At 39.9% G+C, this 20,056-nt stretch overlaps 1 long non-coding RNA gene across 1 annotated transcript; it reads left to right on the forward strand.

The window, feature by feature from the left end:
• Positions 1-37: 37 nt before the first annotated feature.
• On the forward strand, positions 38-19,562 carry LOC144586745 (uncharacterized). Its single transcript, XR_013541757.1, has 2 exons — positions 38-208; positions 4,725-19,562. It is a non-coding gene; the product is annotated as an uncharacterized LOC144586745 (long non-coding RNA).
• The last annotated feature ends 494 nt before the right edge of the window (positions 19,563-20,056 follow it).

Below are 20,056 nucleotides of genomic sequence, written 5' to 3' on the forward strand. Positions count from 1 at the left end.
TCACGCGCATGCGCGGGACACGGCTCCGCCAGCCTTCCCGCGCGGCGGCCTCGGCTAGCCTTTGAAAGCGCATTAGAGGGGAGTGAGGCGGGTGTGGGAAGAGGGGAGGAAATTAAGGTGCGAAGACGCTGCCCTTCTCTCCCTCTGCTGGTGCTTCTGGGAGGGAGCCCAGCCGGGCTGTCTGCGGTACTCCCCACCACGCCTTAGGGTAAGTTAATGGCCGGAAGACTGGGCTGGGGCGGGTTGGGGTAGGGTAAGGTGAAGGTAAAGGTAAAGGCTCCCCTTGACAATTTTTGTGCAGTCGTGTTCGACTCTAGGGGGTGGTGCTCATCCCCGTTTCCAAGCCATAGAGCCAGCGTTTTTGTCCGAAGACAATCTTCGGTGGTCACACGGCCAGTGCGACTTAGACACCGAACGCTGTTACCTTCCCACCGAGGTGGTCCCTATTTATCTACTTGCATTTGCATGCTTTCGAACCGCTAGGTTGGCGGGAGCTGGGACAAGCGATGGGAGCTCACTCCGTTGCGTGGATTCGATCTTACGACTGCTGGTCTTCTGACCCTGCAGCACAGGCTTCTGCGGTTTACCCCGCAGCGCCACCACGTCCCACGTTGAGAGTCTGGGGTAGGGTAGGGGTCGGTTAATATCTGGATCGTTTCATGTGGATGCACCTTTCTCCCCACCCAGCTTCAGCCAGTTTAATCCTTTGGAAAAGAAATCGCCTCAATGAATTCAGGCAGTCTGATATAGCAAGTGATGATATAGCCAGTGCTGGCAATGCATTTTTCACAGATTTGCCAGAATCCCTCCCCCCCAGTTCATTGGCTCCCAAGCTGGTCCTTAGACAGCAATATCAGATGGAATCGGTGGGTTCAGCACAGAGAAATGATCAAACGTTGAACACACTTGGCGCAGACGGTGGCAGTGGTGGGTGTGGCGTTGATTGACCAACTACAGTGCATTAAAGTGTTTAGGAGGAGTGGCAGTGAGCAAGTAGTACTGTATATCATTGCTTAGGGTGGAGTAAAGGCCTCTGTGTGGAACAGGGCACTTTGCAGAGGGCGGGTTGGAACGACAGCACCTCAAACAGATGGCTCAAAGAGTGCTGCACAGCCATGGTTAAAAAACTGGCCTTGGATGAAATGAGAAGGCCAGCTGAACCAAGAGGAAAATGAACAATCTGGAATAGAATGAGAAGAATTGAGGTGGAATGCTTGACTACAGTTAAGCAAAATGATATCACCTGGAGTGGGACATCAAGGCAGCCGGGGAAGGGATGGTGGAATGGCTCCATATAGAGTGAATCATAACATTTGGAGTGTTGCCATTTAAATAATAGTGCCAGCAATACAATGTGGTTCCTATTCCAAAGTGGAATTCTAATGAAGTGATAGTTTGGGAATAAAATAAAATTTGAATGGCAATTTCTCCATGGTGTGAAAGTGGAATATCAGACTTTGGAGTATATCAGCTATGGAATAGTAATCAGCATGAACAGGAGAGTATCATTTGGCCCACAGTGGCTTGAAATGCTACTGTGACCAACAATAAATTGTGTAGGGTGTCAAGTGAAAAAAAAGAGGTATGGCTAAAACGAAATGATAAGATCTATAGTATAGAAGCATCTATGTAAAGTGTATGGAATCAAACAGTTGGCAGTACTACAATTTTATGGTTCAAAGTTGGATTGCAGGGGAACACCAGCTGCATTCCTAATGTCACTACAAGCATTATATAATCTAGATATCTATCCTTAAAATTCCAGAACATTTCGTTTTCATGCTGTCTGCCCTGCCACTGAATCAGTGTAGGGTCACATTTTTTTTAAAAAAAATACTGTTAAAATAAAATGTTTCAAGTGATATTTAGACAGCAAATAAAAGAGGTCAGGAAGTGTAATAACGTTTAATAAAAAGCTCCAATAATTTCCTCCCAAGTTGTCAAATATGGCTATCTTTCATATTATCTACTTCCTTTCAAGTTTCATACAATGTCCTTCATCCTATTTAGAAACAAACCAAAACAAAAAAAGTTGATGGAGTATATATACTGGAGGAAGACTAGAATTTTCCATCACTGCAACATTAAGCCTTTTAAAAATGCCTGATACAGAACTGGCTCACTTTTAGCTGGTAATACTGTAATGGTGACTAGAGTGACTTGCAACAGAGCTTAAAAGAATAAAACTGAAGTGGCAGGTTGTCATCATCTAAGGAGAGAATTCTAATTCACCTCTATGAAGCCTGATCCCTTGCTTGTTCACTTGATCAAAAGTAAATCCCACTGAATTAAATCATGTTTACTCATTTGTAAATGTTAACCCATGATATGGAACGATCTCCCCACAGAGATAAGGCAGGATTCCAGTGTCTTGGATAAGATCCAAGCCTTTTTGCACTGTGAGACCCCTGCATTGTTTGGAAGAGTAAAAATATTGTAATGTAAATAATGGCATGCAATTTTTTTGTTTAAATTCTTAGAACACCTGAAAATCATATACTTTGGCTAAGGTAACCTCTCCTCCTAGTGAGTAGAGTTCCAGGCCAAATGACCCTACTCCTCCCCCCATGGCCTACTTCCAATATAGCACATTTCTTTTACCTATTGAGGAATGGTTGTTTGCTCTTGTGTTTTCTTGATCAGTAGCTCTGGCTTTTGCTTGTACTGTAGTTATTTTATTTATTTATAGTTTTATTTTTATTTAAAGTATTTTTACCCCAAGGTGGCTTACGTCATTAAAAGAAATATTTAAAAGCTAGAACCAGTAAGTACAGTATATTAAAAGAATCAGAAAAATAACACACTAAAACCAGTAACCAAAATCAACACCAAAAACACATTCAAAAGTAACAAGGCACAACAATCCATTTTAAAATCCCTGTCAGACAGCGAGTCACTAAGAGAAAGACTACCTGAAGAGAAAAGTTTTTGTGTGCTTGTGGAAGGACAGAAGAGATGGGGCCAGGCTGTCCTCCAGTGGGAGGGTGTTCCAGAGTTTGGGAGCAGCGACAAAGAAGACCACACACCTGTGAAGGTGGTGGGATTCAGAGAAATTTGAGGAAAAGTTTAAGGAGATGTTTTATTGATTGTTGTGGGTTTTCCAGGCTGTTTGGCCAAGGTTGTTCTTCCTAACATTTTGCCAGTTTCTGTGGCCGGCATCTTCAGAGGACAGGAGTCAGAACTCTGTCTGTGCTCTGGTGCAGTTTGTTTGGATAGTTGAGTATTTAGAGCTGTGGATTCAGCTTTTGTCCTTTTCAGGAGATGGGTGATTGTGGTGATCAGAGTTCTTGTTGTTGTGGGTGTATCGTTGTAATAAGAGGAAGAGATTATCTGTCACTGTGATTGATGGGTGTTGTTAGCTGGTCTTTTGTGTGCAGTGATCACTGGTCCTTGTAGCTGGGTAGAGTTTGTTGACCTTTTGCAGGCTGTATTTTTCAGTGCTGGGAGTCAGGCTTTGTTGAGTTTTAAACATTCTTCTTTTTTGTTGAAGCTCTGCTCAACAAAACTCAAAGAGCCCAAAAAACCCACAACAACCATCAGATCCCGGCCATGAAAGCCTTCAAGATGTTTTATTGTTTTATCATTATTTTGGTCTCCTGTCACTTGACTTTATTAATGCTATTGTATTTGCTTTATTTTAATGTTATTGCATTGTAAGCCACTTTGGCAGTTTAAATATGCAAAATGATATAATAAAATGATGAAATTTTTTTTAAGTATTGTCAGGATCATAGTCTTAAACTCTGGCAGGTTCTGCCAAGTCCAGTAAGGTTGCCTAAATGCATCGCCATGAATGCCAAAGTTATTTTCCCAAGATGATGAATATGCCTTAGAGCTTAGGTTCTTAACCTGTGGTCCATGGACTCATGGGGGGGGGGGCACAGTGTCCTTACAGGGGGTGCACGAAGGCTTGAATAAATGCTAAGATCCTTTGCAGTTAAAATAGAAACAAAGAATGAAGGAATGAATGAAAGCAAGAAATAAATAAACGTAGAACAAAATATTAATTTTCCTTGCTTTGTTTGTATAAAACTTGGCTTTTCTAACCTACAGCCTCCATTAAAAACAAACAAAAGTAAAAATCAGTTATGAAAATAACTGTTTAATAGCAAATAACTGTATTTCTGCTCATGGCAAGAACATGCAAGTGTATGATGCTGAGTGGCTGAGAGGCAACATGTAATATTTCTTGCTACTGGGCAGACAGTCAGAAGCCACAGGAAGAGAGTGTTGGAATTAGTCAGTGGCCATGTGAGTGGGTGTTTGGACGGACTTTGTGATCATGTTTCTTCTTCAATTTCTGCTAATAAAACCATTTGGTTATTGTCAGGTAAAGTGACTTTTCGATATTATTGCTGTGAATTCCATAACAGTACATTTTGACTGAGCATCATAATTGATCACTATCTGACTTTGAAATGTAAAAGAACTAATGATCTTGAGAGCTGCATCCTGTTCAAAGTAAAATTAAGGTTCTTCCAGTCATCTTAAAAAGTGTCACTATTATAGTAAGGAATGTCTGTCAATTGACTTCGCTCAGAGGGAAGAGCTTATAGAAATATCCACAAATGGTGCTCTGGAATTGCAGTTCAAGCAACAGTTCCTTCCAAATTTCTGAACTCCCCTACAAGCAGATTTTCCAGAACTATCGAAGAGGGTTATGAAGCTGTTGATGCCTTTCTTAATAACACACTTGTGCGAAAAATCATTCTTTGCTCTTCCAGAAGAAAAAGTGTATTCCAGATGAAAAAGCAGAAGAAATAAGAGGTGAAGTGACAAGGATCCTATGAAAAGCAAAACCCTCAAAAAGCAACATAACAAGAAAGGAGAGAAATGCTATCAAATCCTTAAACTCAGATCCGGACATCATCATTCTGCCAGCAGACAAAGGCAACGCCACAGTAATCATGCAAACAGAAGAATACAAGGACAAAATCAGGGAACTTCTAGACCCCACCACTTACAGAAAACTGAAATGGTACCCAACCAACAAAATCACAAAACAAACAAACATGCTGATCAGGAGTTCCTCCCTGCACCCCAACATCCTTCAACGAATCTGCAAGACAGAAGCTCTCCCACCAAGACTATACAGACTCCCCCAACTCTACAAAGAATCAATTCCACTCAGGCCCATTGTAAGTGCTATTGGCTCCCTGACACATGGATTAACAATACACCCACAATAAAAACACGCTAATCACCATAATCACCCAATCTCCTGAAAAGGACAAAACTTGATCCCACAGCTCTAAATACTCAGCTATCTAACAAACTGCACCAGAGCACAGACAGAGTTCTGACTCCTGTCCTCTGAAGATGCTGGCCCCAAAGACTGGTGAAACATTAAGAAGAAAAACCTTAAGAACACAGCCAAACAGCCCAGAAAACCCACAACAACTTGTTTATCTTAAAAATAAGTATAGAAACCATTTAAAAATGTAGAATCAGAACTCTATTAAGTCTGATATAACAAGGCTTGTAAGTGAAATGTAGCACCTGCCTTATTAATTATAATTATGTGAATATAATATATTCTCTTTATTTCCCATCCAACTTGTGTTTATTGAACTAAAATTTTGTATATATTATATTCATATTGCTTTCTAGCTTTCATTTTCATGTGATGTTTTGAACAGGTGTGTCATATTAATGATTTTATGTGCTTGAAGTTTCAGTTTTTCCAGCAAAAATTAAGAACTATTACTATTATTATTCAAAAATACCAGGCACAGTCAATGAAAACTATTAAAAATATTGACTGGTATTATATAATAGATACAAGTTTTAACCAAAAACCTAAATATCTGTTAAGCAGTAGTAGTAATACTAGTACAACTAGTAGTATGGAATCATTCCAATAAAATATAATAGGAGTGTGTGCTTAACATATTAATTTATTTCTCCCTTGTCTCCAAATTTGAAGACACTTCATGACAAACTTTAAATATTTGATGCACTTTAGGGTTTTAAATCTTATGTTACGTCTTCGTGTTTCATGCCAAGAAAAGATTAAAGGGGGTCCATGATAAAGAAAACATTAAAAACCTCTGCCTTCGAGAATTTAGTTTGAAAGGGAGTGACCAAGCATACAGAAGAGAACAGAAAGCCTTTGGACTGCGGTTATCTATCAGACAGGATGTAGATCTCTAGTTTTATTATAGCTGGACAAACATGATTAATGTTAGGTTGCTGAAATACGCTGCTAGGCTACAGTAAATGCAGTGCTTAAATTATGAGTGAAGAGGAATGAAATCCATAAGACCCACATCCATAGCTCTCGCCATTCATTCAGTACCTCCCCCCGCTGATAAATGTAAAACAGTCCCTAAAGGGAGCATTATAACATGCTGAACACTCCCTGGTCTCCTATAATTCAGGCAACACATATGTAACTATTCAATTTGGGGTTATTGTTTTCCGTAGAAATATTGGCCCTGATCCAGAGTTTTCTAGCTGTGATCAGCAGTTAAGGTTGCCTGATTTTTATACTCTGATTTCTAAACAGATAATCAACATTGCCAAAGCTGACAATGCTAATAACTGGTACAGAGTAGCTCTCAAAGTTTGGTATCAAATCACCATCACCATTATCATTGGGTTGCTCTCATCATGGGGCAGCTCACATTCAAGAACTACAGAGCATTTTTACTAGGTCAGCAGTAATACTTCTTGCCCTCTTTTGACAAAAGCAGAAAAAACCTTCCATATTCAAGAAGATACATAAAGTTTAAAAGGTTGGAAAATTAGAAGCGAAAGGGACATGGTACAACTTCCTTTTGTTCACTCCCCAGGTGTATAATACACTTTTGTATGATATCACAAATCTTGTACATAAATGAGAATATCACAAATCATGGTATTAGAGGAACACACATTGACTTTCCCTGGCCCAGGATAGGTGGAAGTTTGAAATGATTCTCAAAGTTTATATATTATTTGTGCAGTTATTTTAAAAGTGTTAAATTGTATAGCATCTGAGAAAAACAGAGAATAATATTTTTCAAAATGATAGCTGTGTTAATCCATTTCAGAGTGTATTCAGAAACACAAACAAAATTATTGTGTCTCCTTGAAGACTAATAAACTAACTTCAGTATGAGTTTTAGTAGTTTACAAACCACTTCCTCAGACGTAACATTTACATCATAGATCTATAATATACCCAGCACACAGGGGACTAGAGTGAGGAGAAAGTAAAATGGGCAAGCCTTTTGGCACAGTGTTATTTATTTTATTTTTATTTTTATTTATTTGATTTGTACCCCGCCTGTCTGGACCAATGGACCACTCTAGGCGGCTTCCAACATAAAATTTAAACAATAAACACAGCAAGTGCAGAAATAATACAAAACAACTATAATATAAATAGGAAAAAAAGAAGAAAAATAATAAGAAGAAATCAAGAGTTGACTGGAGGGAAGGCCTGAGTGAGGAACCATGTTTTTAGTTGGATTTTAAAGATGCCCAGCGTAGGGGCCGCCGAGAAGGCCCGGTTTCGTGTCTTCTCCATCCAGGCCTCTCTCGGCATCAGGCTCCTCAGCCTCACCTCCTGGCTTGTGCGGGTGATCCGGGTAGACCTTGGTGGGAGTAGGCGCTCCGCCAAGTATCGTGGTCCCAAACCGTTTAGGGCCTTATAAGTAAGCATTAAAACGTTGAAGTTGACGCGGAAACAAATGGGCAGCCAATGCAATGCGGCCAGTGTTGGAGAGATATGATGGTGTTTTCTCACTCCGGTAAGGAGTCTGGCTGCAGCATTCTGCACCACCTGAAGTTTCCGCATCAGCCTCAAAGGCAGCCCCACGTAGAACGTGTTACAGTGGTCTAATCTTGAGATTACGAGCACATGTACCAAGGTGGTGAGTGCACCCATGTCAAGGTAGGGTCGCAGCCGGGCAATCCACCAAAGATGGAAAAAGGCGGTGCGGACTACCGACGCCACCTGGGATTCCATGGTGAGCGTCAGGTCCAAGTGTATGCCCAGGCTACGAACCCCAAGCCACCTACCACGGGGGCACCCACCCTCAGAACCTCCGTCTTGTCTGGGTTCAGCCGCAGCACGTTCTCCTGCATCCATTTCAGTATGGCCTCCAGGCAGCGCCGGAGGGACAGGATGGTATCACCTGCAGTTGGTGCAGAGGAGATGTAGAGCTGGGTGTCATCAGCGTACTGATAACACGATGCTCCACACCCCCTGATGACCCCGCCCAGCGGCCTCATATAGATATTAAACAGCATTGGGGAGATAGCCGACCCCTGTGGGACCCCACATTTGAGGCTCCACGGGGCCGAAGAACTCTCCCCAAGCCGCACTCTCTGCTTGTGATCTGAGTTTTATCTGGATTGGATCTGTTAGCAGGCTTGAGGTTGACTCGGCCTTCCATCCTACTGACTATCTACCAAAGTCAGTAAATGGAGTATCCAGCTCGCTGAGAAAGCAATGTGTTTAAGTGCTGTGGGACGGTATATAAGCAGCACTCTTTGCTTCCCATTTCATTTGGTCCTTGCAATCACTACAGTGACTAAATATTGCACTCCGTATGTCTGACAATGGGGTTTGTAATCCACTAAATCACACAAAAATAAATCTCTTTGTCTCTAAGGTGCCACATTAGTTGTGATTTTACCATATATTTTTTGTTTTGTTTTAGAATAACAATGTAATATTGAGAATAATAATAACATTTTTCCAGATGTTATATGAGAAGCTATATATCAGCTTACTTATTTAGCTGATGTTGCCATTTCTAATGGGCTCTACACCTAAGGCTTAACTTAGCAGAACACCAAGAAGAAGCCCCACAACCATTCAGTATTGCTGATGAGAAGAGAACCAGAGACATGAGATTCAGGCCAATTCCTGCTGGTTGAGCAGGAGAAGCCAGCAGATTTGTTTATGCTTCTGAGTTGGCTCACTGTGGAAAGGAAAGAAGACTTGTGCATAGTTTATCTGTGCTGAGGGAATTGCACAAACGATGAACCATGTTATATGATCATTCAACAACAAGGCCATCTGGCTTTACCAAGAGTTACTTTATAGTAAAGGACTTGGGATTGTCTAAAATATATACAGTATCTATATTTTACCTATCCTAGATTTTATCAGTCAGGATAGTATTGCATATTTTGGTGTCCGGGTTTGAGAAAAGAAGAATGAAGGAATGATTAATTGCAACTACACATCATTGTTCCCTGTGCCTTTTTTATTCTTGCTACTGTTATCCGCGACCGCTGCAGCTTAGGTTGAATCATAGTGGATGCCTGGTAGATTGAAGTGACCTCAGACAAAAGCTCAGCATCTTTCTTCTTTCTGTCCCTGTCAGGGTTGCTATCTGCCTTTGCCAAGATACTCCAGCTTGTTGACCTGAACTTGATAACATTTGGATTCATTTCCAGAGGAGTAGGCATGTTAAGTCTATTGGAGCAAAAATGAAGAGGTTTGTGATGGAAAAGTATATTAGGAGATAAGCATTCATGCATATTGATGAAGTGGGTAGTGTCCATGAAAGGAGAGCTCTCTGTTGTTTGTCTAGAATAGCATATTAGCTCTTGAGTAGATCATGCACAAGAGGATATCATAAAGATAGCCCCGCTTACAAGGTTTTTGTCAGTTGTGCTTTCAGTATTCCATTGCCAGACATGAAATAAGTACACTTTTGTATGATACCACAAACCTTATATACATTTTTTTTATTTCTCTGCTGTGCTTCTATTTCCTGAACTGCATGTGTAAGCATTATTACAGCATTGTACTTGCAAACTGATTGAAATTTGAGATACAATTACAGAGAATTTTTATTCCCCTGTTGGTGGCGGTGACTTGCAGGGAGGATATAGCAAAGTCACCCTTCAGCAGTATCTGCCTGCAAAAAAAAAGAGAAACCACCATTCTGATAAGTGGAAAGACTCTGCTATAGCAGTCAACCTTGTTGCATATTGGCACACAGGAAGCCACTGTTTCTGGACTGTTGCTGACTGTCCAGAAACTGATAGCAAACAGAATGCCAAAAAAGTGGCATTTTATTGCCAGTCTAGGAGTGAAGTATCAATCCTATCAAGAGGTTGGCTCCTCAGGTGAAAGAAAGAAGAAAAGAAGAAAGAAGAAAAGATATCCCCCAAAATTCTGCTCTGGTTGACATTTGTATTCCTGCATTGAGCAGGGGGTTGGACCTGATGGCCTTAGAGGCCCCTTCCAACGCATTTATTCTATGATTCTGTGAATCATTTTATGATGCAATTATCATGCTTAGAGTACATTCACTAGAATCAACAAGACATAAGTCAGTCATCCTCACAACTAGATTGTCTCACTTATTCTAGCAAATCTGTTGTAAGTATGACAAAGTCTTACATCTTAGTAGACACATGTAGAATTCTGGTAATAGTGGTTAGTCACATTAAAAAACCCTATTACACTATCTTTTACTACATGTTAGATTTTAAAGCTGTCCAGTATAATCCCTGACAACATTTTAATCCTTTCTACCTTTTAAGAAATTTATAAAGATATTTTAAAGTTCAATTTGTAATAAGTTCCTCTATTTAATACTCTTTAATGCCTTAATATTCTGATTGCTCCACTAGATTTTTAAAAATTTATTACATAAGAACTATCCTCACTACAACTCTATTTTATGGCATTCTGTAATGCTTCCTCTTCTCTATTTTGAATGCTGCAGTGTTTGCACAATAGTTGTTTCATAAGGCAAAGTTAGATGTATAAACCTTTCATAGCATATATGTTCTGTATTTATGTAATGAAGCAGAATAAAGGGTACAGAGCTTGGTGAGGTTGCTGTGGAAACCTATTCTCACTCTTGTGCTACTGAAGTTCCATAGTCTATTAAGCCCTAATATCATTTAGAGTTAGAGTAAAGTCCAGTTGAGATCTATAAGGAAAAAAAAACAGGTTTCCATATTTGTCCAAATCTCCCCTTAAATATGTTCCTATTGTGTTCAACCCCAAATCGGCCATAAATTGAGACATTTTAAATTCTAGTTTCTAATTGCCCAATCTATGAAAAGCAGTGTTTATTAGTACATTTTGTATGAATGGCTTTCTACCATTTTGTAAAGATCTTTGTGCTAAAAAGCCACTAATATACAGTATGCCTCCCTCCTTCCTTTATTTCAAGCATCAATACTCATAAATGATCTTATAGTATTTGTTTTGCATAATCAATACATATTCCTCATTTCTCCTGAAACTGTGTAATTCCTTGCAGATTGTTTATTATGAAGCATGTCTTCTTGAGCCTGTTTCAGGTTTCTGAAAAGGCAAACAAATATGTATTTCCAAAGATCCTTTGACACCTGTTCGTAATACTAAAAATACTTTCTATCCTTTAAATCACAATGGCCGGAATCCAGTTTGTCAAGACACAATATAACATTACATTCTCATAAAGTTGCTGGGTAGTCTAACCTGCGAACAAGAAGGACAGCGTAAGGCAGTTGTGCAGTCGGTTGTGTTGTTCCCATTTTGACCAATTGTCCAATGCAGAAGTGTTTCACGAATAGTAGTTCCACTTGGCACCATTGTAGCTATACAATGTGTTTCACCCACTGAGCTACTCTATAGGATTTCAGCCAGTATTTTATAAGTTTGCCACAACTAGTAAGAATGTAAGAAAAGATATGCTTGATCAGACCAAAGTCCTATGTAGTCTAGCGATCTATTCCCATTGTGGCCAGGAGATGCAAGAAATACAGCGGCAGCATCCTCTACACTGGTGTTCCCCAGAAACTGTTTTTGACAAGCATACTGCCTTTGATACTGAAGGAAATATGTAGCCATCATGACTAAAAGCTGCTGAAAATTGTATCATTAGTTCATCTCTTTCTCTTTTAAAGCCATTCAAGTAGGTAGCTATCACTAAATATTGTAGTAATGAGTTAAATGATCGTCAAAGGGCTGGTTCACAAAAGGCAGTGCCACTAAATTTATCCTACATTCAGTGTTGTACTACACATGTGAATCAAAGCAGCCAATGTAGAAAATTGGTGAGATTTTCAGTCCATCTCCAGTGTAGTAGCTGCATAATATGCAAGTTTAGTCTTGGAGAGACAGTGTTAGACTCTACTGTAAAGATTCAGCAGACGTATTTCATTTTGCAATGGATGCAAAGGTCATCTAATAATACTTTCCCATTATTGTGCTGTCACTTATTACAGTGCTTGTCTGTTTCACATGTTAGTCACGCCTCTCTCTTGCTACCAAATTAAATATTCCATGGTAGTTATTTTTAGAGGGGGAAATAATCATTATTCAGGTGATGACAATGAATAGAAAGATATAAAACTGTGTAAAGCAGTGTGATATCAGTAGAAACAGTTACTTGTGCAAATCTTTACCAGCTCTTTCAGAAGGGACAGAAAAATTGGTTTGGAGCTGTTCACAGCTGTCATTTTCAAACAACTAATATAAATGGGGCACTGTCCATGGTGCTAGTGACTTTTCTTATTCTAGGGACTTACTAATGACTTTTATTATTCCTCAAACGTTGTGATCGTTGCCAATGTCACAAATCAATGCTACTGCTGCTACTGCTTCAGTGAAAATGAGGCAAATACTAAATATATTCTCTTTTTTAAAACATCTATTCTTATTTAAAAGAGCCACTTGATATGTTCCTGTGATCAGCTATAAGCCTTCTGTATGTTTTTGCAAGCAAAATAGCAGTGAAAATATTGACATCAGCAAAAATGCATTTTTATGCAAAAAATCATATTGCTTTGACTTGAAAAAATGCCTGTTCCAATTATGAAAAAAGTTACTGAATGAATTTTAAAAACCCAGCTTACTATTGTCTTAGTAAAATAATTGCCTTCAAAACTATTATTTCATTAAGGACACTAAATGTTCTGAACCTCAAATTATAAAGAAATGGCTAGAATCTAAGGGAATCATCACTCACATAAAGTGAACAATTAGCCACTACTAGATCCAGCATTCTTTTAAAGCTCCTGCCCATGTGATTCATCACAAGAGTAAAACACCTGATGTCTTCCAGATGTTTTTGATTATAGTTTCCATAATCTCAGGTCTTGAAATTAGGAGAAGGGATTTAATGGGAAACTTTAAAGTAAGTATCAAATTCTGTGACTGATGACATCATTAGGCTTACACTTATGGAGCTGCGCAAACAGGATTCTGGCCAATAGATCTAAGTTTAGTAAGACTAATAACCAGATTTAAACCATGGCAGCTTACTTTTTTAAATTCAGTTATCTGTAGAGAAAAGGATATTGGATACATGCACCTTTTGCAATGGGTTAAAACATTTAAAGATCTCATAACCTAGGCTCAGTGCCAGAAATATTTACTCCCCTCACAGGCAAGCTCTCCATCTTGTACAAGAATCTTTGCCAGGGTATTAGCTGGGATAATAAGTGTCAATACATTTTCAGGGCACCACCTTGGTGAATACTGTTGCAGAATTTGTCAAAATAAAACACTGAAAGGAGAAAAATTATGATAATTTTGAATTTCCTTTTGAAAACATATTTGGAGATTAAGTAGTTTTGCATTATTTTCAGTAAAACCCTTGTCGTCAAATTACCTAAATCAAGTCATAGACAGTATAGATATCTGATCCATCCATTATCAGAGAAAGAAATACAGTATATTCCAGCAGTGAGCCATAAGTAGACATCAAAAGGTTTAGATCACCCCTGAAATAAACTGGAAATTATATATAGACTTATAATCAGCTAAACTATAGTCTGAAGAAAGAGACAGAATTAAAAACATTTTATCTGTGAAACAGAGAGAAAATTTCCAGACATTATGAACTACTTGATGCAGTTATTTTGTGAAAACTACCTAGATTAAGGATGACTGTCATCAAACAGTAGAAGTAATTCAGGACTTCAAGTTAGTGACAGATACTATGAGTGGTGAAAGAAACTGTTTTGCAAAACCGTTGTATCTTTTATAGATTTATCTTATATAGGAATAGCTAATCCAAGAACCTAATGGGCTTAGAATCCTTTTCCAGTTATGGCAAGGGGAGAGCACCAGACAGCAGGGCTAATCTGACCTGCAGAGAGTCCAAATCTAGTTTGTTGAGGGTCTCCATCTCCTCTCCTTCAAGTCTCCCTATAGACTTGAGGGGTGTGAGAGGGGATCCCTGCTAGTGACCAAACAACAAGGATCCCTGCATGTTTCTCTTCTTTTCAAACAGGAAGAAAAGTGATGCAGAAAACCACTGATTCTTAGGTGGCATTTGCAGGTGCAGGCTGAAAGCATTTTGCTGCCCTTGCCATCTGTTTCATTGGAGCATGGAGGGAGGAATGAAGCCAGCCATTCTCAAGCAGTGTTTTCAGGAAGCACGAGAAAGACCCTCTTTCTTCCCCATATGAGAGAAGAGAATGTGTGGCTCCAGCTCATGTCACCTGTTGTCATCTGGCTTGTGGAGAGCTGGAGAGTGAGCCAATCCCCCACCCCCAGTTAACAAATGGAAGGTAACATTTCCTGTGTAGCCGAACAATAACTGGGTTGTACAGAGTGAATAGAACTGGGGAGGACAGATTGCGACCCTCTAGGTGTTGTTAGAGTCCCGTTCTAACTATCTACGACTATTGTATTTGCTCATTTGATCTGATGGGAGCTGGAGTCCAACAGAAGTTAAAGAGCCAGAAGTTGTCTACCTGTGTACTAGAGAGAGAGAGAGAGAAAAGAAGGGCTGGCAGAGAAATAAATGTGAAAGGATAGAGAGCCAGAGGATTGATGAAGGAAAAAGGGGATCATTTATTTATATATTATTCCTATCTGTAGCACATCATATTTAGAATTTCTACCTCATAGACCTCCAATCTGAAATAGACACAGAGAAACAAAAAGGGGAGGAAATATGCGCAAGTATAGGAAGAATATAAGATTATTTAAATTATATTATTTGGATTATGTTATGATAAATTGTGTAGGGAATAAACCAAAGTCTCATATAAAACTGTGAGTTTTATGAGGGACTTAAAAGAAATAAGATCAGAGGCATTCTAGGAGGCAGCTGTGGGCATAATAAGGGAAATGAGTAATATTTTTTCAGGAAGCAGGACATTTTTCAAAAAATTAGGGTTGAGATGCTGAACAAGTAAAATTCACAGGAAGCAGTGTGTAGCGATACAAGTACAGCAATATGAGGAGGGGAAAGGCCATGGAAAATTTTAAAGGTGAGAGCAAGTGTCTTGTAAGTCTAGGAATGGACAGGGACCCACTGGATTTGTTTCAAAAGAGGAATCATACAGTCAAAGAAATTAGACAAATCCTTATCCATAGTTTTTAGGATGGTATTCCAGTCTCTCTCATGACACAAATTAAATTAGTATTTGCTTTACTCCCTTCAGTTTGCAGTATCCAGAACAGATTCCAGCAATATTTTAGATTCAGCCAATTAATATATCAAGAAACACAAGGGAAATTAAGATGTGAGGTTGTCCTTTAAGGAGCTGTCCAACTGATGCAGAATGATAAAAAAACTATTGCTACAGCAGAGAGCTCACTTCAGGGTGACAGGTAAAGGATGCTAAATATTTCCTTTACCCACTTTCTGGACACTGCTTTTCCCTGCTACTGTAGGTTAAAAAAAAAGGAAGTAGATGAGGCTGCATGAGTAGGGACCAAATTTGAATTTCATACTGCAGTGAATTACATTTGGGAATAATTTGGGCAGGCTCTTTCATGATGTACTGTATGTGCTCACTGGTGTTATGTATTATTTGGAAGGCTACAAAGCAATGTTATTGCTTGCCTCGTACAAGGGACCCAGATTGTGAGAGGTTGAATCTCTAGGATTTAAAAAAACAAAAAAAAAAAACAAAATTAGGATCACTTACATAGATATGCTTGATTATCACTCATGACCTGGTTGGTTGGTTGGTTGGTTGACTTATTTATTTATTACATTCTCATGTCTCACCATTTAGTGTGAATCCACTATTCTGGGCAGTCAAACCAACTGAGAATCAGTTCAGCCCAGCCAACCCTCAATCCACACAACACATGAGGAAATGCAAACCAAAATAGAAAAAAAAAAGTTCAAGAAATCCAAAGAATCAATTAAAGGATGACAACAATCCTCTAGGGCAGTGGTTCCCAACCATAGGCCCCTAGATGTTCTTGGACTACAACTCCCAGCACAGGTAGTGGTAAAGGTTTCTGGGACTTTTGGTCCAAGAACACCTGGATTACCCAAGTTTGGGAACTATTGCCTTAGGACCAAGACTGACTGTGGGTCAAATCCTACCGAATGAGAAGGATGTCCTTAAAGGATGTCCTTCATTTGAAGGACAAAGGACATTCATTTGATGACCAAAATGTACTCACTTTAGACCAAGAAGATAGATGGTTTGAGAGAGGGGTCAGGGGGGCCATACACATGCATATAGAAAATCCCTCACTCAACAGGGTTGGAGGCCTTAGATACAATCTGTCTCCTATTTATCATGCTGCCCTTTCATATGTCTCCAGAAGGATGAGGGACATAAGAAAGATCACAGTTAACAACCATTAACAACTCACGACAGTGGGTGGAGAAGGACTGCAGAAGTGAGATTATCCCTCACCCCCCAGTCTTTTGTCTTCTAAGGAGCCTATTCAAACCAGGGGGAAGTGAAGCCAACTGGAGGATATATCAGGGTTCTCCTACCAACTCTCCTCAGGCTGAAGCAGCTGCTTGGATGAGTAGTGAAACGTTTCAGCCTAACAAGGCAGAAGTTCAGTTGCCATGACTCATCTTCCAGATAACCTCAGCTGGATGAATGAGAATCTTCACAGATAGATGTTCTCAAAGGTTTATCTGCACAGTTCTGTTTTTACTAACTTCTTAGAAATCTGGAGGGAGGGGACCTGCTGAATCTAAGACCATTCCAAAGAGTTTAATAAATATCTGTCCTTCATATTTCTTGACTACTGTGGTATTTATTTAGGTACAGCAACCATACAGGTCACCCACACCTTTTTTGTTTTGTTTTGTTTTGTTTCACTTGTGCATAAATCCTTCAGGTCAGTCCTCACTCTTCCATTCTGTGTAGTGCAGGGGTCTCCAAACTTTTCAGCGGGAGGGCTACATCATATATACTTCACATTTTTAGGGCCGAAGGAACACGTGCGCATGCATGTGTATGCACGCTCTCTCTCTCTCACACACACACATGCACACACACATGCACACATGCACACATGCCCGCCAGGCCGGATAAAAAGGCAAGGTGGGCTGGATGTGGCCCGTGGGCTGTAGTGCATCCTGTACATGTGGGAAAAGAACCAGATGACAGCACAAAGTAGAAGAACAATAAAGAGAAGTCATTACTGCTGCATCAAGAAATGTAAAGCCTCGTGCACCAGCCAGTCCGAAACTAATTACAGTTTCATGGTCAGATGTGATATGGCATGCTGGTTTTGAAGTTTAAAGAGAAAGGTGCAAGATTCCACTGGGCTACACAGTCTCCCATATGAGCCTATGTAGCTGTTTGGACTCTGGCCTATAGTTCTTGTAATAATTATCTCTGTATGTATTTGAAGACTTTTAGTACAAATTAATTTCCATGTTCAACATTGCTTGATTTACAAGGACAGTGTTAAAGATACACCTCCTTATGCTCAGCTAGATCTTATTAGGATTCCATTGATTATTAACAATAACTACTGATAGCTCATTTAGCTATGTGCCTACTTGCTTGCTACCTGCTTAACCTGTCCCTCTAAAGGGGTAGGGAAGCATGAAACAATACACATAAACCTAGATTGCTATAGTGGATAGTTTAGATATGAAAATTTCCAGGCAGCATTCAAATTCCAAGCAGCACATTTGCAGGCCTTTATATGGATGATCATGCAGAAGTCCAGTTTCTGTGGAACTCATTGGCACGAACTATACTGTTGACAGTAACAGGAGAATCAATGCTGAAAATAAAGTGTCCTTGTCCACTTTTAACCCTTTCCATTTTTATTCTTGTTAGAGAAGTGTGGTACAGATTTTAAAAAGAGAGAACAGAGGTGTTATTGTTTAAAACAGGAGGATGTTCTTGTTAATGTGCAATTTTATGTCTGTCTGAAATCACTTGGACCCTGGAGCAAGGTCCCTGGAGCAAAGTGTCAATTTGCTGTGCTATTGTTTGACCTTATTAGTTCAAGTCCATTTATAACAGCTGTTCCTTGTCACCTTCTAAACCATCTACAATTATGCCATGCAGGGGAAGTGGTAGGATTGAAACTCTTGTAGAAACTGATTAGGGGCAGCTGCAAGGAGTTGTTTTAGCAGATAGGTAATCTTTCAGGATTAACCATGTTTCAACCTGTCAGACTCTTAATTTCTTTTAAAAGGAGCTGATTGTCCTTAGGGAATCCTTTGGGGCACTTGTCAAATTTAAAGAAAACGATACTTGGCGATTTATTTATTTATTTATTTTTACATTTTCTACAATGAATATTATAGTTAATACCTTCTATGAAAACGAAGACAGTATAATTGACCTTTGTGAGATGAAGATCTATAATATATATGAATACTGTTATCTATGAAATCTGAGTCAGTGTGGTATAGTGGTTAGTGTGGTGTGTGTATGTTTACTGGGAACTAAATCCAAAATTGTGCTAGAAGTGTAGCATGAGTGGAGAGCGAATGGGAAGGAATACATATTTCTTTTTATTCTGTCCCCACTGTCGCCCTGCCCAGAAATTAACTCAGGGGAGTGGGGAGAGGGTTTTCTCTGCTCTCCAGAGCCTATTTGGTGACACATATGCATAAACTGCATATTTAATGGAATATTCTGCAATGAAAAAAAAGAGTAACTTTTTCCATCTTTGGCCAATGGTGAGATATGATGGGGCTGTCTCTCAACAACATTTTGAGGGCGACAGATTCCCCTTCCCTCATTTAAAGCACCACTGAGTGTAGCAGGTTTATGGTATGAACAAGAACTGAAGAATGAAGATTCGGTGTAGTAGATCAAGCAGCAATCTCTCTAATAATAAAAGTGACTTTCCTTGTCACTGAGATTTGTAGACTTGGGCTCTCTGGAAGCTGCTCCTACACGTGGCCATCAGATGGTGGCAGCTTTACTACCGGCAATCATTTGTGCTTCTGGAACCTTAGCAGTTTTTTTTTCTCCATGGATGTAACAGTATCTTGGATTATAAACTCCCAGAAACATACAAGACAGGTTCTTCCTGAATCTGCCCTGGCTACCAGTAGCTTTCCAGAGCAAATACTGTTTTTTTGGGAATAGCTTCCGGCCATATGTAGGGATCACAGGGCTAATCACATTTTTCACAATTTGTGATGCGTTTTCCATTTTAGTAACACATCCCTTCCATTTGATTTATTGATTTTGCAGCTCATCTCTCAGCAGCAGCTTTAGAGCACACACAGATTTTCATCTCACACGTGTAAATAAAATAGTTATCTGCCCTCAAGTTGTACTTGAGTTATAGTGGCCCTAAAAGGAGTTTCAAAATATGTGAGATGTTTAAGAAGTGCTTTTACCAGTGCCACCCATCCTCCAGTGAGTTTCCACAGCCAAATGAGGGTTTAAACCCACCTTGCCTGAATTCAGGCCCAACACTCTGTATGCTGCACCACATTGGCTCTTTACAAATACAGATGGCGCCGGCGGCGGGCGGGTAGTGATCTTACCGCCGCCGCCTGACTTGCGTTCTTTCACATTTTATACTTTTCTCCTGCCTATTTTTTCTCTTTCTTCTCTTTTTCTTTTTTCTTTTTCATTTAACTTCCCTTTTTTTGAACTGCCTTCCTCCCCTACTCGTCCTAAAGCACTGGGGTGAGCTCGGAAAGAGCTCTGAATCCTGGGCTGCGGGCTGTGGGGTTTGAATCGGAGTGGGCGGAGGCGAACGGGGCTGGAGCTCGGGACGCGGGGGTCGACTACAGACTGCTCGGCGGAGCTCAGAGGCTCCTTGCTTGTTCCAGGAGGCACTGCAACGGAGGACTCAGCAGCTAAGATCTAAGACCGGTGAGATCCTCCTGACGGAGTGGGTGGACGGAGTGCCTGGATCGGAAGCCAGGAGGGCGCAGGGTCCTTGCGAGAGTCAGAAGAT

Source organism: Pogona vitticeps, chromosome 2, assembly GCF_051106095.1.
Source record: "Pogona vitticeps strain Pit_001003342236 chromosome 2, PviZW2.1, whole genome shotgun sequence".
NCBI classification, from domain to species: Eukaryota; Metazoa; Chordata; class Lepidosauria; order Squamata; family Agamidae; genus Pogona; species Pogona vitticeps.